The 25,772-nt window shown below is 30.3% G+C and overlaps 1 pseudogene; it reads left to right on the forward strand.

Annotated features, from left to right (window-relative positions):
• Positions 1 to 430: 430 nt before the first annotated feature.
• On the forward strand, positions 431 to 25,538 carry LOC113002200 (cytochrome P450 85A-like; annotated as a pseudogene).
• The last annotated feature ends 234 nt before the right edge of the window (positions 25,539 to 25,772 follow it).

Consider the following 25,772-nt stretch of genomic DNA (forward strand, 5'->3'; position numbering starts at 1 on the left):
ATTTTAGAAATATATTAATTTAAATTTAATTTGTAACCGAACCAAACAATTACGAAATACCAAATAATGACATATGTAATTCGAAGATTCAGAAACAAGATTTTTAGCACGTGAACTTCAAACTTGATTTTAGATTCTTAAATTTATTATTATGGGTTATTATAAATTCTTTTAATTTCTCTCTTTCTTTTCTGTATCACTTTCATCGATTTTTATCTCTTTTAATCAATGCTATGTATACACTCCAAATTTAGTGTCAAAATTAGTGTTTTTTTTTCCTAACTTAGGTACTCGATCCCCTATCTCTGTCACATAATTGATTCACTAATTAATAAATATGATTAGCATCCTATAGCACTCATGCTAGCTATATAATTCATCCTATGTAGCATTATTCCATCCTCAGTAGAGAACAACTGAACTAAACATCATGTTGACATTTTATTATGCCATCACTTTGACGTTTTGTGCATTCTTTGCACTGCTGAAATGGAACAAAATAAGGTACTCAAGGAAAGGAACGCCTCCGGGATCATTGGGTTGGCCTTTTGTTGGGGAGACTCTAAAATTTCTCACTCAATGACCTTATTTCATGAAAGGAAGCAGATCAAGGTACCCTACACAACCTTGACTTTCATATATTTTGTTGGGAATTATATTTTGTTTTATTTCTGTGATTTGAATAGCCTTTTGCTCTCTGATATGTGTTTTTTTTTTCCTTTTAGTTAATTCTCTTATTTTCTTTTTTCTATTTTATTTTCTAATTTTTTATTCATTTTATTCCTAATGTTACTTTTCCAATTCCTAAAAAATTACAAATGTTTCATATATATATATATATATATATATATATATATATATATATATATAAGTTTCTCTTACATAAAATAAAATATTTTTATTTTAATCTTTGTTATTTAGAAAACACCATGCTTGTTTTTTAACTTTTATTAATCATGTCACCGCTTAACTAGCTATGACAGAGATTAAAATTAAGTAAAAACAATTATATAGATGGAAACATTTTTCAAAAAGACCAAAAGGAAAATAATATAGAAACTAGAAGTTGTTTAAGGTTTTTTTTTTAAATATAAATGTTAGGATTTTAAGTATCACGGTTAAAAGAAAAATTATAAATGTTCGCCCATTTTGAGGTGGATTAATGTGGAGGAAGGAGAAAGATAGAAAAAAGAAAGAAGAAAAAAAAATAAAGAGAGAAAATGATAGAATAAATTTGTGATATGGCAACAAATATAAAGAGAAATAAGAAAAAAATATATGATAAAGACGAGTTTAAGAGAATGTGATGTATATTTATATATAATTACTCATGTAATTAAAAAGTGTTGTCTTATTATTTTTTTTCTTCGATGATTATTCTTACATCATTAAAATATCTTCATAAAAATTATTGATTCTTCTTTAAAAAAATTTATTGGTTTAAAGTTTATGTTTTAAAAATAAGTTGTGGACGCATTATTAAGTGTTAATGTGAAAAATGGTGAAAGAATTTTAAGCCAGCCGAAATTAAATTCATGTTGTTAATTAGTTCCCCCACCCTCTTTAAACGTGAGGTAATATAACTTAAATCTTTTTTTTAAAAAAGAAATATAACTTAAAGTTTTGTTTTAATTAATACCAAAAAGAAGTTGTTAATAAATACATGCATTTTGGCCCAAATACAATTATCGTTATACTAAAAGCGTAGGTTACTCTGCCAAAATATTTCACTCGTTCATAATTTAATCACGTGTAAAACAAAATCTACCGTAAAAATCAGCATAAAAAAATATTCCGTAAAAATCATGACTAAATGACTTATGATGATTTCTCTAAAAAAATGACTTATGATTGATTTTATATTTTCTGAGTTAATGAATGATTTGTAATGTAAGATGAATAATAAATTAAAAAGTAAGTATATTTAATATCTTATTCTTTTTTTTTTGACAGAATTATTTAATATCTTATTCTTATTAACTACAAAAGTATCTAATTATATCTTAATTTAATAATCGATAAAATTGATTATGCAAATATATAATTAGGGTAATGTGGTGGAATTCTCAAGTATTGATACGCTTTTTTGGCTTCAACAACAGATTTATTGAGTCAATAGTATTTAAAACTATCGCTTTATTATTCTTTCTTATGATATTGTCATTTCAAATAAAATGAATGTCGAATTTGTTTACGCGAGGATAAGAATGATAATGAGTAGGTGTGAATATGGTCCTATAATGTTTAAAAAAGATAACTGTACTTAATCTTAGATATCCACCCGTAGTAATTATAATTCTCATTTCTGTATGTGCTGGATAGCTATGTATTCATATCTTTGTATATATTCATACCTTCTAACCCACACTTTATTTATATATAAAGTTAATAAATAAATACAAAATATATTAATTAAAAAATTACTATAAATAAATTAAAAATTTACTGTTAAGTAACTCAAACATAATATTAAAAGTATCCAATACTAATTATGATCATGTATATAATAAATAATTATCTAATTCTTCAAGACTAATATAAGTAATTAAATTAGTTAATTTGTCATAAATTTTAATTTTATTTCAATATTATTCATGACATTAAATGATTTAAGAGATGATTATTTTTTAAAAGTAATTTTTTAACTTTGTTGATAGCTCAATAAATGCACTCACTTTCACGGAAAAATGAAAAAAAGAGTGCATGTCATTAATAGACCTCATAGTTAATTATAGGTAAAATAAAAATTTAGCATTAAAACAGTCTTATGTTTCTTATAATTAAGACCAAAAAAATATTATATTTTATTTCTTATATATAGAAGCGGAGATAATATTAAAAAGAAGCAAACATAATAACGATACCTTCAAACTTAAAACATAAATAAACAACATTTAAAAATATAATCAGCTAATATTACAAAAATCATTAAATATGTATAAATCTACATTAGTAATTTAAAGCACCAAACAATACAAAATAGTTAAAATTTGGAAGTTTATCTTAAAAAAATTTATCAATAAAGTCATAAATTTATACATAAAATGTTAGACCAACGATCTCAATAACTTAAGAGGGATAGACTTAAAATGCAAAAGAAGCAACAATCAATTTAATAATGTTTTTAAACATGCAAGACAAAATTGATTGTAACAAAATAAATGAGATAAGGGAAGAGAGAATACAAACACAATTTTTATATTGGTTCGACAAAGTCATTGCCTACATCCAGTACTCAAGCAACCCACTTGAGATTTTTCATTCCCTTTGTAAAAATCTGTTTACAAAGTCTGAACCACATAGGGACAACCCATCCCTTGTGTTCAGGAATCCTTACAACTTAAGAGACTCTCAGTCCCCTAATCAATCTCTTTGAATGAGAAGAAAGAAACAAGAATTCTCTCTTGAAGAGAAGGATATTACAATTGAAGTCCATGGAGAAACTCTTAATGGATTTGCAAGTGTTTGCCTGAGTTTCTTTTGAGAGAGCATTTGGCAATGAAGTTCTCTTGAAATATCTCTCTCATACATTTTGTGTCCCAAGTCACCTATTTATAGGCCTTGGATGACCATTCAAAAATCTCTTGAACAAATTTGACTTTCAGAAGTTATTTTCTGAAGAGTTGTGACTCTTGGGAGTTATTTTCTAAATTTCTGAATTCTTGACTTAGATCAAACTTGAGAAACGCTTATCTTTGGCATCATCAAAATCATGTATACATACATTCACATTTTCCCCCTTTTTAATGATGAAAATCAGGTGATTTATTTTCGACATCATCAAAACAATGCATGATCCACATTCTCCCCCTTTTTTATGATTACGCTCATTATCCAGGCTTGATCTTTTTTACATCATCAAAATTTTCATGATTTACATAAAAGTAAATAATAGTTCAATATTCTTATATAGAATGTGAAATAGATTTAATATAACTATGTTGAATTAGGATTCTTTATTAGCGGTAATATAGTCATAAACTTAGGAAAATATAATTATTTTTTATGGAAAAGTATATTTATAATATAAATTATTTACTTAAACATAACATATTTTAATTGTATTTATATATAAAATATCTAACATATATGTGCGGGACGAGGTAAGTACTATAGTACTCGTACTCACACCCATCCCCACAAAAAGTGCGGATAAATATCTGATCTCATCCTCAACTCTAGTAAGTGGGTAATTACCCTTCATACCTATTAATACTTTATTAAATATTCGTACAATTTAAGTTCATTTTTTCATTCTTAAATCACAAAACACATTAATAATCTTTTGACTTTGGTCATTTTTTTTATTCATATATAATGAACTATTAAAGTAAAAAAAAATGAACAAGCCTACTCATAAAAAAAAAAAACTGAACAAGCTTAATTAATGTATATTTATTAAAAATAAAAATATTTTGAATATTAAGTGAATTTAACATATTAATTTTAGAAATAAGTTATATATAAAAATTAGAATAGCTATATTGAATATCATTTTTAGAAATTATTATTTTTTCTAAAAAGGAAAAAATATAAATATTTTGAATATTTTTTTGGAAGGAACATTTTGAATATTAATTAAATTTAATTAGAAATCATTTATACATAAAAAATAAAATTTCCAAAAAATGATCTTATTTAATACAGCTATTCTATTTTTTATGTATAAAATTAACATGCTAAATTTAATTAGTATTCAATATATATATATATATATATATTTTCTTTTTAATAAATGTACATTAAAGCTTGTTGACTTTTGCTGACATTAATAGTTCACTATTTATACTCCTGATGTAAACAAATTCAGCATTAATTTTTTTTTAAGAATTATTCTTAATAATATCATTTAATTTATTATGAATTTCCTTCAATGAAAGCATTTTCAAAAAATTTTGTTGACCACTTATCTCATGCAATTGATTCTTTTCTTTTTTTCTTTTTAAATTAAATTTTAATATTTTAAAATAAAATTATTAATAAATAAAAATAATTCTGTGTCATAATATAAATTATTTATGATAAATCTAATATATAATTTATATTAAAAATATTTATTTATTACAAATTTAATTATAATATTTTTATATTAAAAAATATTTATCTTTATAAATTTTAGTTGTATAAAATAAATATTATACCACACATTACACAAACTCAAATGTTAATAATATTTTTTTATCTTTATATTTGGTTACCACAAATAAATCTCAAGTGCCCTTCACCTTTTTCATTTACTTGTTATATTGATTAATAAATAAAAAACATCAATTATTTTTTAGAGTTTAATAAATTTGTACCGCCAGTATAAGAAATTTATATTGTCAATATATTAGAAATCAAGTTTGGTGTGAGTTTTAGTATCATTATTATAAAATCAATAACAGTCACTTGTAATTATTAGATAATAGTATATTTTTTTTTACAGCATCAATCCATATACCTTTTTCTCATGTTTTTAATATTGTCAAGATTAAATATAATTATTTTTCATTAAATATTTTTAAAATATTTCTAAGAAATTACTCTATTCGATATCATCTCTTGATTAAAATCGACCAACTCTTCTCTGAATTTACGTGCATCTCATTCAATTCGCTAGGGGGTTTGAATCCTTGATTTTAGTGATTCGGCACAAAATTTGGGTTGTTGCTTCCTGCAGCCTTTCCAAAATGTTTTTTATTTTTTATTTATTTTACCTTTCAAATTGGTCATTCTAGAAACCAAAAAGGAGGTACATTTCACATTGACCATTCTAGAAACTAAAAAAAGATGCAGAAAGCAAATTTTAGGTGCAGGAAGCAATAACCCAAAATTTGATGATAAATGGGCTTGGTGGGCTATCTTTTGGGGGAATTGCTAGCGCGCCATTTGTTTTGTTGGTATTAACTCCCATGTTGTCCTTCCAGTTTACGGATTCAAAAAAAAAGTATGTTTTACAAATTAATGGCCATGCAGGAAGTAAACCTATGATTTTTGCATTATTAACATGTCACTCTAATCAACTGAGTTAATAAGTTAATTATATTATAAAATAATTAATGTCGTTATATATAACACTAAAACTTTTAATGTATATTTAATGCACATGTAAATTTATATAATAAATTTTTGACAATTAATTTTAATATAATAATTAATTTGTTTACATATATAAATTGTAAATAAAAATTATAGGTTTAATAAAAAATTATATATGTAAAAAAATACATTACTAACATAAATCTACTAATGTATTTTTTGACCTTATTATAATTAATTTTGATCTAATAATGTATTTTTTATATATATAAATTTTAAAAAAAAATCATAGGTTTTATTTACAATTCATATATGTAAGCAAATTAATTATTAGATCAAAATTAATTGTTACAAAATTTACTATGTAAATTTACATGTGCTAATTACTCGAAAGTCATAGGTTCGATTGGACAATTCATAAGTCTTATACGAATTGGGCCGATCTGTAATTGGCTTATGAATTGTGAATTCGTAAATCAATTACAGAAGGATAATATGAGAATTACATATGTTATGCTGAGTGTACCAACAAAACAAATGGTGCGTGTAGCAATTCCCATCTTTTGGGGTACATGAAAATCATGTAGGCCCAGCCCACAACCACTTTCAACAAAATTGGACTCGAGAAAATATTAGGAGTGTTGCTAGGTGCACCCAGCATTCTTTAAAAATGGCAAAAATGCCCCTGCTAATTTCTCCCCTTACGGATCAAGTTGATCCGTAAGTCTTAAAAATCAACTTACGGATCAACTTGATCCGTAAGTCTTAAAAATCAACTTACGAATCAACTTGATCCATAAGGAGTATTTTTATCTTTTCGTGGTTAGTGCTAGACATGGCAAGAAAATCCGTACCCGTGGGTACCCGCACGAACCCGTCTCGACTTTGACGGGTAATATCCGAGTTGACCAGGTATGGGTTCGGGTTCGGGTTTTCCCCGATAACCAAAAGTCGGGTACGGGTACGGGTATGGGATTCCTGTATCCACCCCGACCCCGACCCTGAAAATAACATAAATAAAAATAAATAAATAGGGTCCGCACATTAAAAAAGCTTTTTAGAGAGAAAAGCTAATTAGCTAAAACTTCATTATATCACCAAACAACATCCTACCTCCTACCCCCAACCCTAACCCTAATTTCAGACCTTGAATCTTTCTCTTCTTCTTTCTTCAAGTAATCAGGTATGGCTTCCTTCCTCTTTTTCTTTTAATGGTTTTCTTTACATTTCACGCGAACAAGCCGGAAGGAAATCGGTGATCTTGCGCTGTTATGCTCTCTGTCTGATCAGTACATTGGTTTTATTTTATGTTCCTTGCTTTGGATTGAATGTGGATTTTCATTAGTGGTCTCTTGGATATAGGAGGATTTCCCCTAAGAGCTGAACACGACGTTGTGCTTTGTGTAGTTGCCCAACCACATCACCACAGGTTTTCCATCTAAAGCTTTTTCTTCTTAAAATGTTTGCTTTTATGCTTTTTGTGGTCTGGTATATATTTATCTCGTTGAATGCTTTTTCAGTCTGTTTTTGTTTTATATGAAAGGTGATGTTTGTGAAAAATTTGCATAAGTAAAATACTAATTATTTAAATTAACAGAAAGTAATTAGGGGCGAGAGTAATATTTGAGGGACAAAGTAATTACCACAGACTTTGTAATTAGGGGCGAGAGTAATATTTGAGGGACAAAGTAATTACCAAACTTTGTAGTAGTTGTACCTGGCATTCATTTGGTCCCTTGCTGCAAGTATAGGTAATAGGAGTCTAACTAGTCAATAGAATCATGCATGACAACCAATAATATGGAAGCAGGGCCAAGTGGAGGCATCCGTGCAGCATCAATCACTATTGGCTCATTGAAAACATATGACTTCAAATCCTCAGTGGATGTTGTTTGCACATAACCAAAATCCTGCACAAAAGAACTTTAGTATAAACATATCAAACAGAAAATGCTGTAGTTAGAACCACAAAAAAAATGAACAAGCTGTAATTTGGTTTGCAGAAGCTATAATTACGTTAACCAAGTAACCAATTAAGTTTCAGTTTTCTCTTCAAATCAAATAAAAAATTAAAAAATAACCCATACAACATGGTTAGATTAAACATGCAGAGCATTTGTACAAATTGCAAAGTTTCCCTGCTTCTCATTCACGAGACTTTTATTTTTTAATGATCATGTGACTTTGAAAAGCTTTTAACATATGTTATGGATTAATTCTGACGATGGTAGCTGGGTTATAGAGTGGAGTTAGTGTCGATGGATGAAGATTGGCGTTTCCTAATTCCTTCTACGTTTCTTATACTCTTATTTGTTTCATGATGATGATATTGATGGTTGTGATTTCACTTTTTGCATTGTTTTATTAACTGTAACAGCAATGGAACAAAGAAAATTTGAAATAAGGTATTTCAAATTCGAGCCAGAGGCTGGGCTTGAGTTTTTACTTTTTGAATTGGTGATTGGGGATTGAGTGTTGTTGTTCCATTGATCAATTAGGGAATAGGGATAGTAGATGGTTATTATGGATTATACTAATTCGTGCATGATCCACTTGTTTATACTGATGCTGTGTGATGTCTAATTAGCTTCTGGTCACTATAAGTTGCCAGTTCCTTTCTATAGGACATTATGAGCCTTCTAGGAGCTAATACTTATTGGTGCCCATTTCCATGCCAACATGTATTTCGGTCAGTTGCAAATCCTGATCAGAACCCACCTTCCCTTTTTGCTTCTTTGCACAGTCTAATCCATAATATTATTACCCACATATGTTACTATTATTAATACTCTTTTGTATGAAACGCCTCTGTCAATCTTCCCGTATTAGCCCAAATGGGAAGAATACTTCCACTTAATTTATAGGGTGGTTACATTTACCTTTGCATGCTGCTCTAATCTTTGACTTCGTTTCAAACTGTTGACCAAATATAGTTAGTTTCATAACTGTTGAAATAGGAGAAAACAAAGGGTAAAAATAAAATTTGTGTAGTGTAATTAGCCCATCAGCAAGGATGATGTACTTTCTTAAAATGAACAGCATCACATAACAACTAAAATATACATACCAAAGCCCAAAGAAAAATAAGATTTTACAGCAAAAGGATGAAATTGGGCCTGATGGTTGCTGCTGCTGCTGCATTTGTGTAGTGTAATTAGCCAATCAGCAAGGATGATGTACTTTCTTAAAATGAACAGCATCACATAACAATTAAAATATACATACCAAAGCCCAAAGAAAAATAAGATTTTACAGCAAAAGGATGAAATTGGGCTTGTTTGGTTTGAGAAAAAAAAATTGTTTCCATTTACTCTTTTCACAAATAATTACAAAGGTGCTACAATTTTTCACTTCATTTTCGATTTTAAAGATTTATACAAGTGATAAAGAGAACATGTTTGCATTCTTTCCCTTCCTGTACTAATATTTGAAAATAGAAAACAGTGTAAAAAACAATGTATATTTTTTGTAATTACCTATAAAATCAAGAGAAAAATATTATTAAACCAAACAGACCCTTAAATGAAGGAAGCCTGCCTTTTCACCTCACACCCTCACAAGTAAAAAGACATTTAAAAAAGAGAAAATATTCCACTTTAAAAACTGAATAAGAAGTAAATTTGAAGTCTTGATTTTGAAAACTAAGTAAATTTGGGCTCATGTTCTGGCTCAACAACATGCAGTAAGCATCCAAGATAAAACAGAATAATGTTGACATAATATGGTTACAACAGGCAAAATGTCATAATTTTGAAATTTCTGTTTTTACAAAACCTATTGAAGTAAAACATACCGTTTTTGAGAAAGAAGTGGATCCAAATCCCAGCTGAAGCATACATGAAGCATATCCTACGATAACAACACCAACAACTGTAAGTATATCTGCAGGAAAACCCACAAAATGAACTAAAATCAGAAGTTGATTAGCCAATAGAGAAATTAGATTTATTTCTTGTCACATTTTTACTGCTATATAGGGTTTTGAAGTATTATTCTCTACACTAGTTGCCATGGATTACTATTTTATTCATGTTTGTTAATCTGTATTGTATTAATTGCTTTGTTTTTAAAATAATAGCTTGTTGTTGAAGTCCATGGCAGAAAATATGCAAATTGAAGAACCTAGTTCACACCAACCAACTTCACAATCTTCAGACCATCCTACTCCGCTATCTTCACACCAACCAACTCCAGTAGAAAGTTCTACCGGTACAGTTGAAGGTCCTAATAATGAACCTATGCAACAACCACCTAGCATGGAGGTGGATGACCATGGTGTATCATCAACAAAAACTGGAGGAGGGAGGCTCAAAAGTATTGTGTGGAACCATTTTGGTAAGATTAAAACTGTTGATGGGCAAGACAAGGCCCAATGTAAATACTGCAAAAAGCTTCTCGGGGGAGCATCAAAGAATGGAACAAAGCATTTGCATGCCCATATGGAGAAATGAATTCAGAAAAGGTTACATGACAAAGGAAAGGGACAAACATTTCTTATTCCTAAGGTTGCACAAGGTAGACAAGAATTGACTGCTGGAGGTTATAATGAAGAAAATGCAAGGAAGGATCTTGCATGTGCTATTATCATGCATGAATATCCACTTTCAATAGTGAATCATGTTGGGTTTAGAAGATTTTTAGCTACACTCCAACCACAATTTCAATGTCCTTCACGAAACACTATAAAGAAAGAAATATTTAATGTTTATGACTTTGAAAAATCAATTGTTATGAAGCTGTTGGATACAAATGAAGGAAGGGTGGCAATTACATCAGATATGTGGACTGCAAGCAACCAAAAGAAAGGGTATTTGGCTGTCACAGCTCATTACATTGATAGCTCATGGACTTTGCAAAGTCGCATTTTGAGGTACTAGCAACATCCTTAATTTTATAGCTTCCCAATATATTGTGTTGGATATTTTTTTTATAATTTTTTGTGTTAGATATTTTTGTGTTGATATATTGTGTTAGATCTTTTTCTGTGATAGTGTGATTAAGCTATTTTTGTGCTGATATACTAGGTTCATTTATGTTCCTTTACCTCACACAAGTGAAAGACTTTGCAATGCACTAGTTGAGTGTTTGCTGGATTGGAACATTGATACAAAATTGTCCACTATCACTTTGGATAATTGTAGTACAAATGATTGCATGATTGAAAAAATTAAGAATAAGTTGCAATTAGGCACTTTAATTAAGGAAGGAGCGTTTCTTCACATGCGTTGTTGTGCACATATCTTAAATTTGATAGAAAAAGATGGTTTAGGAGTTGTGAAGGATGGAGTGGAAAAAATTCGAGATAGTGTAGCATATTGGATTGCAACACCTAAAAGGCTGGAAAAATTTCAAGATACTGCTAAACAATTGTGAATCCCTTGCACCAAAAAGTTGAGTTTAGATTGTCCAACTAGATGGAATTCAACTTACAAGATGCTTGATGTTGCAATATCATATAAGGATGTGTTTTCCCGATTAAAACAGCGTGAAACTCAATACTCTTGTTTTCCAAGTGATTCACAATGACAATTTGCAAAGGAAGTGTTTAAGAGGTTGGCCATATTTAATGATATTACAAAAATGATTTCTGGTACAAAATATCCAACTGCCAACATTTATTTTCCTCAAATTTGTGAGATCAAGATGGCTTTATCTGAATGGGTCAATTCCCCTAATGAAGTGATTCAAAATATGGCAGAAAAGATGTTACAAAAATTTGATTCTTATTGGAGTGTTATTCATGTGATCATGGGAGTTGCTACTATTTTAGATCCAAGATACAAAATGGAGTTGCTTGAGTTTTACTTTGAATCAATTTATCCCATTGATTTTTTTTTCACAAGTTAATAGGATCCGAAACTTGTGTTATGATTTGGTTTCGGAATATCAAGCCAAAAAGCATCAAGATTCTACTAGTTATTTTGAATCACAAGATGTGGTTAGTGATGGAAAGAGTAAATTGTGTGATTATGATAGATACATTGAAAGAAAGAAAAAGGCAAGAACCTCAACTATGAAAACAGAGTTAGATCATTACTTAGAGGAGGAAGTTTTACTAAGAAGTTCAGATTTTGATATCTTAATGTGGTGGAAATTGAATAAGTTAAAGTATCCAACACTACAAGCAATTGCAAGGGATGTGTTAGCTATTCCGATCTCCACTGTAGCTTCTGAATCGGCATTTAGTATTGGAGGTCAGATATTAACTCCTCATCGTAGCCGACTTCATTATACTACTTTAAAAGCTTTGATGTGTTCTAAAAGTTGGTTATGGAATTCAGAGAATGCAGGTAAAATTCTGAATGCTTATGTGATACTTTATGAATTGCTTATATTTTTAAAACTTATAATTTGTTATTTATTATTCTATAATTATTATTTATAGGTTCTAGATCAATTGAAGAATCAACTTTTACTGATGAGATTGAATCCGATGATGAAGGTATATTCACTTTTAGTTGTTCTATTTTTTTTTAATATCATTATACATATCTAATTTTTCAATTTTTTTTAAAATATAGGTGGATCTTTGGTCAGTAACATTACTCAATGTTTGCAAGATTAGTAGACATTATTGTTGATCGGTAAAGTAATAACTATACTTATTTACTAATGTGATGTGTGATTTTAAGATTTGAAACATCTAAAATATGATGTTTGATTTTATAAATACCAGGTTGAGCGCTGAAGAAGAAATGTTGATGACATCTTTGGTGAAGTTGGTGGTTATTTTGATGATGGACATTGTTTTCATTTTCTATTTATTTCTAATTTGGTGTAATTTGAACTAATGAACATTTGAATTATGTTGTTTCATATTTGACGTATTTTATTTACCTTAAAAAATTATGGAATCATGCTAGACAAATGTGTTAGTCTTTATTTTATTTATTAGTAGTTAATTTTATTTTAGAATTTTTACATAATTTAATATTCATTTCTTAACGAATTTTGTAGTCACATATGTTATAATAAATTTAATGATATATAAGTAGTTGAAAATAAATGTTTAACAATCAATTTATTTTTTTAAAATCAAATTTTTAATATTTTTAAATTTTTTTTAATTGTATTCGGGTACGGGTCGGGGTCGGGGATACCCGATACCCGACGGGTACGGGATGGGATAAAATTATTAAACCCGTCGGGTATTGGGTACGGGTATGGGGACAGGTCGGGGAGTCGGGGTCGAAGATTGGGGAAACAATACCCGTCCCCGCCTCGCCCCATTGCCATGTCTAGTTAGTGCTGGGTGCACCTAGCAGCACTAAAATATTAGTGGCTATTTGGTTTGCCCATCTTGAAAACAATGCTGAAAATATGTTTGGTTAAAATTTTGGAAATGATTTCATTGAAAATATTTTTTGAAAACACAAAATTCATATTTTCGGCATTTTCACTAAAACAGGAATGATTCCACTGAAAATGTGGTGGCATTGTACGTAGCTATATGAAGCTTCCTTCCTTCCCATATGCATCTTGTTCAGCGGTTTAGATGTGCTGCACTGCTCACTTACTCAAATTTGTTTCCCGTAACCACCTTAATATATATTCTCACATTTCCTTTCAGTTGTTCTATCCCTAGTTTTCACTTATTCCACCCCCTAGTTAGCTCAATTTTTTTTGTAAATTGTGGGAGACAACAAATAATAATGTAATGTGAAAATAATTTTTTAAATATTTTTCTAATATTTTTATTATTTCTATTTATTATATGAAATAATATAACGATTTTAATAATTATTATAAAGGAAATATATTATAATTTTTATTTGAAAATACATATCAGATTTATACTAAAATCATTTCATAAGCTTTTATTGAAAATAGTTAAACCAAACACATTTTTAATATTTTTATTTTTTGAAAACAGGAAATAAGAAATTAAATAAAACATATTTTTTAAACTTTAAAAATATGAAAATGAATTTTGTTTTCAAAAAATAAAAACAAGAAATGAAAATAAAAAATGTTTTCTCAAACCAAACAACCCCTTGAGTAACAAAATCTGTGCAGTTCAAAAAAATCAATCCACGAAAATATTATTAACAAGTATTTTGATAGCAAGCTACTTTCTATCTACCGGAAATAACCTAAAGACTACTATTAAGATATGAAGAGACTATAGAGAATAAGATAAAATTGAGATATTTCATTCAATAATAATAGGTAAAGATGAGTATATTATATGGTCCTATGTGATGTCAATCAATGGATAATAATTATTCAAATGTCAACATCATACTATTTTAACAAGCAAATTATAAATTACATATTTTATTCCATCCTATATAATTTTTCAACCATTTTATTTTGGGTCTAGAGTCCATCCTATCATATTTGGACTTTTAATTTGGAGCACTACTTTTATTAGGTTACGCTAACTTTTTGAAATCAAATTGTTTTGCCGAAGTCTCTTGAAGAACATAACTCAGATACTTTTTTTTTTCGATCTTTTCCATTTGACAAATCTAATTAAAATTGTATTCGAAGATCACAAGGACAAAAAAAATGTCTTTTGTGATAATGCGTGTGTTATGCTAAGAAGAAACAAAGAGGCAAAAGATAATCATTTCTACACATGTTTCTAATTTTCATTATCGAGATCAAATATTTTATTTGCTGTCCTATAATGCTTTTATTTGTGTCCATGTAGTTCATGTAATAATTTTGCGTATGTCTCTTTAATTTGCAGATATGGAAATCTCTTCAAAACTCACGCATTAGGGTCCCCTATTGTTGTTAGCTAGCATGGATCCTGATGTCAACAGATACATACTCATGTCATGAATGAAGCAAAGGGAATAGTTCCTGGCTACCCCGAATCCATGAGGAAGATACTAGGGACTAACATTGCTGAGGTTCATGGTGCCATGCATAAACGAATTAGAGGGTCACTATTATCTCTCATTGGTCCAATTGCAGTAAAGGATCGTCTTTTGCCAGAAGTTGATGAGTTCATGAGATCACCTTGACAATTGGCATGGGCTGGTAAAATAATTGTCTTCAAGAAAAAACTGTTGAGGGAAGTATATCAATCATATAATACAAGTGTTGAGTTGATTAAACCCTTCAAAAGTACATTAGTCCAAGGATAAATGCATATTGAATTCTTTCTATTTTAAATAGTATCAATCGAATGGTGAATGAGACTTAAAAGCAAATTCTGAAAGAGATTTTTTATTTTAAATGAGATACATGTTAAACTTTTTTTCCGACATATGTGATGTTTTTGTTTTAAACTAATAACAAATAATTTTTTTTTAGTAAACCTAAAACTTGAACTTTAGTAGTCTTATTATTCTTAGCTCGACCCTGATTTTAAATCATGTTAATCCATCAAAGGAACAATCAAAAGTTTAAAAGCATGAAACACTCACCATGTGTACATTCTTATTTTGATTTATTTTTCCTTTCAGATGGCATTCTTTATTTCAATGAAAGCTGTGGTAGAAAATGAGTCACTCTTTCCTCCAGTTCTTTAAAGCCACAATTGATAACATGGCATTAGGAACAATATTCTTGCCAATTAAAATTCCAAGAACTCAATATTATCGAGGACTTAATATGGTATGTATGCTTAGAATACTTATTGTCAATTTAGGTTTTCAGAAATGGTTCACCACCTCAACTATGGCTTCAACATCAATGTTTTCAGAATCTCTACCACTGCATTATTGCAATTGCATTAGTCACATTTATTCGCAAATTTTCAAATATCAAATGTTTTAAAAGAAAAAACAATTCAACTATGACAACAATTTAAATCTTATTTTTACTCTTTCTTGCGTTGCATTTGAAGTCACTACTAAAAAAAAGGTCTTCTACATCGGTTCTAATGAGTTTTCTACATCGGTTACGACGCGTGGTGGTAACACAATGTCATTGAATATCGACATCAGTTGGAGAACCGTCTTTGAAGGACGACCTTTCTACATCGGTTGTGTAGCTCAACCGATGTAGAATGTGAGCTTTCTACATCAGTTTTAAAACTGAAATCGATGTTGAATGATAGGGTTTTTACATCGGTTATCAGTCAACCGATGTAGAATGGGTAATAATGGCAAGGTTTCTACATCGATTATAAGTTAACCGATGTAGAATTTGAAAGATTTCTACATCGTTTATTACTGAACCGATGTAGAATGGGTAGAAATGGCAAGGTTTCTACATCGGTTATAAGTCAACCGATGTAGAATTTGAAGGGTTTCTACATCGTTTATCACTCAACCGATGTAGAATAATGAAAAAACTGGAAACTCTATTACTATTAACTATGTGTATACATAATACAGTCTTTATAATCCTTTTAGGCAATTAAACAGTGTTAAAGAATGCTCAGAAAACAAATTATAGGTACTTTCTTCTGTTTCTTGAGATCATCGGTATTTTCCTGCGTATGAAAGAACATTTAAATGAAGTCCAACATCTTGATTTAAAGAACTATAATATAGGTACTATTTTCCAAATTTGTCTTTTAAACATGTTGAGATAAAGCAATGTCAAACTATCCAGTAAATCAAGAATTAAATGTCAGGCAGGTAAAGCAAAATCATTTAGGCCTATTTGCATAAGTTTTTTGATAGAGAGGAAAATAAGAAGAAAAAATGAAATAAACTTCTCCCATAAGCTAATTTTAGATTGTAGGAGAAGACAAATGCCAGCCAGTGTCCTAAGGATATTATTGGTTAAGGAACTAAAAATAGAAATATTTTTATTGGGAGGCATAAAATTACAATACCCATGATATTTTTTGCACTCTCCTATGATTCTTCATAATAAATACTTTCTCTTTTTAATTTCTTAACCAATGCCCTTAGCAATATTCATAGGAGAAAAAACTTATTTAAACTTCTTATTTCCATCCCCTGTAAGTTCTTAAAGAAGAATTTATCCAAACAAGAACCTAGGTCCTCTTTGGACTTAAGAAACACTTGTGAAAAAAAAAAGATAAAATGAATTGATGGTCTCTAATAAATCAAAATTAGCTTATGTATCCGTTAAAATCAGGTTTAGGAGAAGCTAAATGGGATATCCTTCTTTCTATAAGTTAGCATATGCATAACCTAATTTTTAACTTATAGGAAATTTATTCATTTTATCCTTTTATTTTCTTCTCTTTTAAGTAGCTAATGAGAAGTTTATCCAAACAAGGTTTTAATATGAGATATTTTCTTGTGTTGGTGGAACTCAAAAAGTATCAATATTATTACATGCATTAAAAAGAAAAAACAGTTCTAGAGAGAATTACCATTTCATCAAACAATTCATTCAGGAGTTCAAAATTGACTTTAGATTTGAGACCCTACAAATTCTACAAGCAAACAAGTATTGTCAGTAATTTATTAACAATTTCAAAAGATCTTATGTGAATAATTAAAATGAATCTAAAAAATTTGACCAACAAAGCTGCACACACATAAATAAACCCTAAATCACAAAAAATCTGAGATCATCTTTATCTAAAAAGATGTCAACAAAGAAGCCTTAAACCTGAATTCTCAAGGATTTGAAATTAGAGTTCCAAATGATAGTTCTATCGCCCAAATGGACCCTAGGGAGCAACAGTTCACTTTTGAGTTCCTTTTCTACTCGTCTGTTCTGGACAGTTACAAACCACCCACCTAACAGTGGATTGGGCTGAACCGTGCTGATCAAACATACCATCAGCTCTAACAGGCCAAGTCACCCAAGCACCCACCCAGCAACAATCCAGCCAATCACGCATCAACATCCCCTATCAACTAGGAAAATATCCATTAAAAGAGAACAAACTCCAGAAAAATTTAATAATCAGATCCTACTAGAAAATACAAAAACAAATATTCTCTTAATAATTACAAATGTATCATAACCTAGTAATTTTTGGATTAACCTAATCCCTTGATCCTGGGGTTTTACAAAGGAATCCCATGGGATTTTTAGACTATGTATACACACACAAGCATGACTGATTCAAAGATGAGTTATGCATAATGCATTGAAAATTTTCCTCTAGCCAACAAAAGATTTTCCCTTTGGCACGGAACAGAAGTGGAAGAAAGCTTTAGCAACCCCCAATAACATAGGAAGTAGAAGTAAGGAGATGACAGATGACGGACCAATAAAAAGAAAAGGGAGGAAGAAAAATAAGGAACATGACTCATGACTTATTGGAGCATGTATGCTTACGAACATTTCCTTCCTTCCTAAAGCAGGTCCCAAAAATTGCAGACTCAATCGAACAAGTTTAAGTCAAACTCTCAAGCAACAACTATCCGAAGAGTTTAAGCTAGTGCAGTGCTATTGTGTCAGGAACAATTTATACCTTAGATTCCCCCTCACGTGTAAAATCTTTAGGCTTGAAGCCAGGAAACCTCTAACCTATTGGCCATAAGCACTTCGATATACCATGTCGAGGACCAACTCTTCTAAAATCTTATGCTACTAGGTACTAGCCAAAAAATGGTCTATAACTATAAATCAAACATGAACACCATAACCTCTAACATGAACACCTCTAACCTTTCTGGATTTTGCCACAACTTCAGTAGAAGATGCAGCAAGCTCTCTTGCCGCTAGTATATCCTCCGAACAGTTTTCAAATTTTGCCTCAAAAGCTTTCTTGTTAGCTGCTGCAGCTGCTTCCTTGGCTGCCTGCTCCTGAAAAGAAAAGGAAGATTGACTGAGATCCGTGCATATTAACCTCCCAAATAAGCCTAAAATTAAACAGAAAACCACGAACAAACAAAAGTACAAGCACCCAATTTTTAATCTAATATTAATATTATTCTCTTTTATTTATTTATTAATTTTTATATGTGTAAAATAACATAAAAAATATTTATTTTAGAATAAAAAGATTACCTCCTAATTGATATTTGAGTCTACAGGTTTTCCTTTGCTTTGAATTGGACATCATTCCTTCCCTTTATATTATATTTAAATTAAATAAATAAGACTCATAATTTGTCTTGTAAGAAGGAGGGAAGAAATAAGGGAATAAAAAAAAAAAGATAAGCACATTGCATAGTTCCGTAATTTAATCAATTTAATATGCTTAAGGGAATGCAGTTTTATTTTGCATTTAATATTGTAATTTATTGTGCCACAATTCATTCATACCATTTATTTCTAAGTTGCACACTTATATATACAATTTTATATTCTTTTTCAAAAAGGAGGCTCATAATGTCTTGCAAAGGAAAGAATGGAGGGAATGAGAAAGAATAAGGAAATATAGCACCAAAAAAAGGAATAAGTGAATAAAAAAAGACAAAACACGTACTTACAATTTATGTTCTATAATTTAATCAACTAACTTGATTTAAAGGAATATAATTCAATACTTTTATTATGAAGGATCATATAAGCTCAATGTATATTAAATGTAGACGTAGAAATAAATTTTCTCACGATAAGTTTTAACATAATAATTAAGGTCTTACTCAAATCTTATATTTATCATTATCTTAACCAAATATAATTTATGAAATAGAACTTTGTTACAATAATTTAGTTATAAAGGGTAGGAGTGGCAAAATAGATCAACTTAACTTTATTCCTCATTTCAAAAGACTGCACATAACGTCAATATATAGACTAAACTACATCAATGTTAAAATCTCCTAAAAAAAGAAACTAGGAGTTTAAAAAATGCATACAACCAAGCAGAATATACAGGACATTTTACAAATATACAATGTATTGGGCTACAAGAATATCTAAAGAAAATGTATGTCTCTTGTTGAATAAATACCCTTTTTTTATTAGACATTTGGCCAAAAGCCTCTGCAGCAGATTGAGCTGGCCTTGTATTTTTTGCCTCATAAGCTCGTTTCTGTCTCATTTCCTGCAATAGTGTATTTAACAAATAAAAAAATTATACGCTTGAAGTCTTGCAGTAGTTTATGCAGCATTAATGATACTATGTAAACAAAAAAAACAGTGCATAACTATTGGATCCACTCTACGAAAGCACAGCCATTGAAAAGTATATTGAGGAGTATAATCAATTTGAAAATAAAGCAGTTAAAAAAAATTCTGTCAATCACAAATATATTTTTCAGTGGTAATTAGCACTTTCTACTTGCACTGGCCATGAAGTCCCAATTTTTTATTTCATAGCAACTAATTCCAAACTAATGCCCATGTTAATTTCAGTGGTAATTAGCACTTTCTACTTTCAGAAAGTACCTTTTTGGATTTTGCCACAGCTTCAGTAGAAGATGCAGCAAGCTCTCTTGCCGCTAGTATATCCTCCGAACAGTTTTCAAATTTTGCCTCAAAAGCTTTCTTGCTAGCTGCTGCAGCTGTTTCCTTGGCTGCCTGCTCCTGAAAAAAAAGGAAGATTGAGTGAGATCCGTGCAGATTAACCTCCCAAATAAGCCTAAAATTAAACAGAAAACCAGGAACAAACAAAAGTACAAGCACCCAGTTCTGAATTTGAACTTCTAATCACGATAGATAGTGGAAAAAAAAAACTTAACAGACAACTTGATCTAGCACTATTAAAAAGAAAATAGTAGATAAAGTTATCTGTACACCAAGATACTCCCTATTTGCTGTTTCCCACAGTATCTTCTTGATATGCTTCCCCTCCTCATCATGAATGTACAAATCAACTTCTTCATCATCAATATCAGATAAAGTTTCTGATTCATCATGAACGTACTAAATGTATTAAGAGATTAAACTCATTAGGATAGGTTAGTGTTAGTGGTGAAGGTTTAGACAGTTTGCATGTAATTCTAAGTTCAAACTTATAGCTATCATTATATGTTCGTTAGCATGTTATTTAATTGAGTCAAATAAGAATTATTTAATTGAATCAAATTCGTTAACATGTTTGATTTTGGCAGGTAATGATTCTCTCCAAAACTGATAAGCTACATATATGTCAATAGAAGAAATGGAAAACAGAAAAGGACAAGTTAGATAGATATATATTGTCTATTTCCTGTCCCCAAATCTGCAACTGGCAAAAGTTTGAGATTAGCAAACCAGAAAGAATGGCAGAAATCAGCAAAACAAACTATCGATACCATTTAAAAAATACAGATATTTTAATTTAGTATTTAAAAATAATTTCCATCAAGGATAATGGCAGATAATTAAAGACTACAAAGTTCTTGTGGCAATAAGCTATTATTAGATTCCTAGATACAGTCATGTAACAAAACTATAAAGCACCAGACAACATTGCTTTGGATCTACCTATTCAAGCAACAGGTTGAATCATTAGCAGTAGTCATGCTTATAATCATCAGTCAAAGCCAATTATTGTGACATCTAAATATACAGGACTTCAGCCCATATACTATCTCCAAACAAAGAGTTCCATAATTTTCCTATAATTATCAAATGAAAGCATAGACAAAGTGTTGAACACCTATTTCTATAGCCATTAACATATTGATCCATATGTTGCAATAAAGGAGCACCAAGTTAAAAACTACCCAATTTATATTTTAGAACTCCCCCTCACCCCCACCAAAACACCCACACACACACCAAAGAAAAAAAAAAGAAAAATATAGTTCATTGAATAAAAGGTACTTCGAGAGACATAGCAAAAAATAGAACCTCAGCAGCCAGGGAATTCTCCAACAACTGAGCTTTTTGAAGACTCATATTATCAGTAGCAGCAGCAATGTAGAATCTTGGATTTAACCTACCTTTCTGTAACACTGCCAGTAGATTAAGCATCTCAGCAATATGACCACCTACAGCAGATAAAACTATAAATTTGTGGAATTCTCATGAAATGTTTTGATATGGATGGAAAAGAAGGAAAAGAAAGTGCAAACCTGATCCTAAAATAATAAGGGTACTAAATGGTTTTGAAGCCCTTTTGCTCAAGGGCTTGCTGCTACAGTATAAGACATAAAGGAGACGAACCAAAATCAAGGAGACAACAAAAACAACACTTGAAAAGACAACAATTGAAGATATGCTAGAGAAGCTGCAGCCATTGCTTTTATCCATCAGAGGTAGCTTCAAGATATCAGTCAGAGCTACAATTACATCTTCACTTCAGAATTCAGGAGAAAATAAATGTTGTAGATAATATTAGTTTCATAAGCATCTATTTATACTTACAAGTAAATAACTACATATATGGAAAAGAGAGACGCATTGCTAGAACAGACACTGCATACAAGACTAGATTTTGCATATACAAGTGTACTAGACTAGACAAAGGGCAGAAACAGAAATACAATTAAGTGTACATACACAAACACCACTGTTCTCCGTCTTCATCGCGGTGTCGTGTCTTTCTCATGAAGAGCATACGCAGCAGAATAAGAAAAGGTGGAAGCATAGCTGGAGGTAATAGGAATTGCCAACATCGAAATTGGCAGAAGCAAAACGAAGAAGAAGAAGAACAAAAAGAAGTGAAGATGAAGCACGTTACATGTATGGTATGATGGCGTCAGCGATGACGGCTAAGGAACCCTATAGGAGGAAGAGAGGAGGGCACCAGCGATGACGGCGAAACCCTAGAAGCGGAGTCAAAGAATGAGAGGGAAGTTGAAAAGTGAGAACGCGAGAGGCTGGAGGGAGAAAATGAAATATTAAAAAATGTAAAGTCATATTCTAAGGCGGTTTTTATAAAAACCGTCTTAGAATTACGGTCTTTTAAAGGCGTTTTTTCCAAAAACCGTAGTAGAGGTGTTGCATTTATTTACCAAAATGCCATTATGTTCTTTTTAAGCCGGTTTTTCATCAACCGACGTAAAATCTCACTTTTCTAGTAGTGAGTTTACATAGAAGCACTTTTGTTGATTACATGCTAGGGAAAAGTGGTTACTGTTAGAGATAGGAAGAGCAACATGAGCAAAAGTTTGAAGATGTTTTGTCTTTTACATGTCCAACTCCCTTGAGTGACATTTATATTGATTGTTATATTGAATGTTACATCTTAGTTTATATCATATCTTTTGTGCATCATGCATCCTCACGAACCTTATCATATCGATTACACAAGTTGTTTGAAACTTGCAGAGTTATGTCTCGTATCAGTTTAATCGATTACAACCTTCTTGTAATCGATTACACAGTTGTTTTTGAGACAAGGACTAATTTATTCAAGAGTCTCTGCTTTAATCGATTAGGATGTGATATAACCGATTACTTCTCTTTCTATAAGTGTCTTGGAAGTGAACAAGAACACTTTAATTGATTACTTTGAGTATCTAATCGATTACATTGTTCTTGAGTTGTTTTCAGATGTTTGGAAGAAAATTTTAATCAATTAAAAAGATAATCTAATTGATTACTTCATTGAATTAATCGATTATCTTGTAGACTTAATCAATTACAGACTGTTATAACTATTTTCTTTATAAATAATCAGCTTGTATTCTCTTTTAAACAATCTAACATATCAGAAATAACACAATAAGTCTCTGAATAAGCTAAGATCACATGTTGTTATTAGTTAAAGAAAGAAGAGAATAAAAGTACTTGGAAAAAGTAACTCACACCTTCAAATCTTTTGATTGTGAAGATCTTTTGTGATAGTTGTGTCACTTTATTGAGTTCAAGAAGATAAAGAAAGAAGAGAATAAAAGTACTTGAAAAAAGTAACTCACACCTTCAAATCTTTTGATTGTGAAGATCTTTTGTGATAGTTGTGTCACTTTATTGACTTCAAGAAGATAAAGAAAGAAGAGAATAAAAGTACTTGGAAAAAGTAACTCACCTTCAAATCTTTTGATTGTGAAGATCTTTTGTGATAAGTGAGTTATGTCACTTTCTTGAGTTCAAGAAGATAAAGAAAGAAGAGAATAAAAGTACTTGGAAATAGTAACTCACACCTTCAAATGTTTTGATTGTGAAGATCTTTTGTGATAAGTGAGTTGTGTCACTTTTTTGAGTTCAAGAAGAACACCTCTTTAGTTAAGTAAGGTTTTGCAGAAAGGATTTATCAGGTTGTGTCTATCTTTACTCTTGGTTTTCGTGTATGGTTTTATACATCTTTTTGTTTGTGCATGAATCGCTTAGGGCATGCTAGAATAGGTATTTCCAGTTTGGACTAAGAGTAGGATTCTCTTAGGCTCTTATTTACAAAGGACCCTAGTGATTGCTTGTAAGGATTCTTTATGCATAGTATCTAATTCTGATTTTGGATTAGATAACTGGATTAGCTTCTCTAGTGATGGAGAGTGAACCAGTATAAAAATGTTGTGTATTTCTTCTCTTGATCTGATCTTTATCTCTCATTCTTGTATTAGTCGAATTTCTAAAAAGGTTCAAGATATATCTTTGTGAAAAGAAAGAACTTTAATGAAGGATCTTGTACAAAGGGTGGATTAATTAAGTATTGATTGAGTTCAATTTTTGAAAAGTTTTGTGATATGATCCATACAAAAGAAGTTTTTGTAACTATGGTTTTAAAAGTTCATTTTGTTTTGAAAATCAATTCACCCCCCTCTTGGTTTGTTGAGTACCATCATCTTTTTTCAGTTACAATGCTAAGAGAGTTCTTAGTTAAGAGAAAAGCTTCTTCGGCTACTCATGATGACATTCTTGATCACCTTATGAGAAATGAGGATGGCAAACACAAACTTGATGATGAATAAATAAGTGAGCAAATAATCACAATCTTGTATTCGAGTTATGAAATGGTATCAACTACTATAATGATGGTTATCAAATACCTATGTGATAACCCAAGTGTTCTTTAGGCAATAAGGGTAAGTTATAGGTTTCTATATGATCATCCTATTTACTATTCAAATTGTGGTTTATGTTTTTAAATGTTTGTTTTTATCTAATTAAAATATTCTATAGGATGAGCATTTTGCAATCCAACAAAAGAAAATGTCTGAGGAACGGATCGGCTGGGATGACTACAAGAATATGAGCCTAACTCGTGCGGTAGACATTTATCTATGTGGACTATAGTTTTAGAATGAAATTAATCTTTACCTTAGAGAATCAATTCATTTCATACCCCTAATTTTCGGAGGCAGAAAAAAAGTGAAAATCTTTTTTTTTTGTGTAGGTGATACTTGAAACCATGAGATTGGTTAGTGTTGTTGCTAGAGTGATGAGGAGGGCCACTAATGATATAGAATCAAATGGTACATTTTCAATTTTCAATCAAATTGATTGGAAAGAACTTAAATTAATAGATTTGTTACTTAAAATTTTCAGTTAGCTAGCATTGACTATACTAATCACTTCTTAGGTTTTATGATTCCCAAGGGATGGAGAGTTTACTTTTACACAAAGGAGACTAACTTTGACCCGTTCCTCTATGAAGAACCTTTTACTTTTAATCCATGGAGATGGCTGGTCAGTTGCTTAATAATAATTACCAAACCTCATTAATTAATTGTTATGTGTATGATGACAACACTTGATATTGAATATAAAATATGATGCAATGTATGTAGGAGAAGAAAGGCTTGAAGTCTCATAATCACAACATGTTGTTTGGAGCAGGAGGCAGGGTGTGTCCTGGAAAGGAATGAGGCATGCTTAAAATCAGCCTTTTCCTTCACTACTTTGTGACTAGATACAGGTAGAGTATTTAATATAGATAGTTTTTTTTTTCACATATTGTTATTTTAAACTAGTTAGAGTAATGATATTCACATAAAAGGATTGGCCAAATGGATATTATTAAGTAGGTGTGTTATTCACTTTGACTATAAACACAATAAAAGAATAAATAATTAAAAGCTTCTAAAAGATTAAAACATTCTTAGGAGGCCAAATACTTATAGTTGCAATCTTAGAATTTTTATTCAAGTCAGAAG

The sequence above is a fragment of the Glycine max genome, chromosome 1 (genome assembly GCF_000004515.6).
Source record: "Glycine max cultivar Williams 82 chromosome 1, Glycine_max_v4.0, whole genome shotgun sequence".
NCBI classification, from domain to species: domain Eukaryota; kingdom Viridiplantae; phylum Streptophyta; class Magnoliopsida; order Fabales; family Fabaceae; genus Glycine; species Glycine max.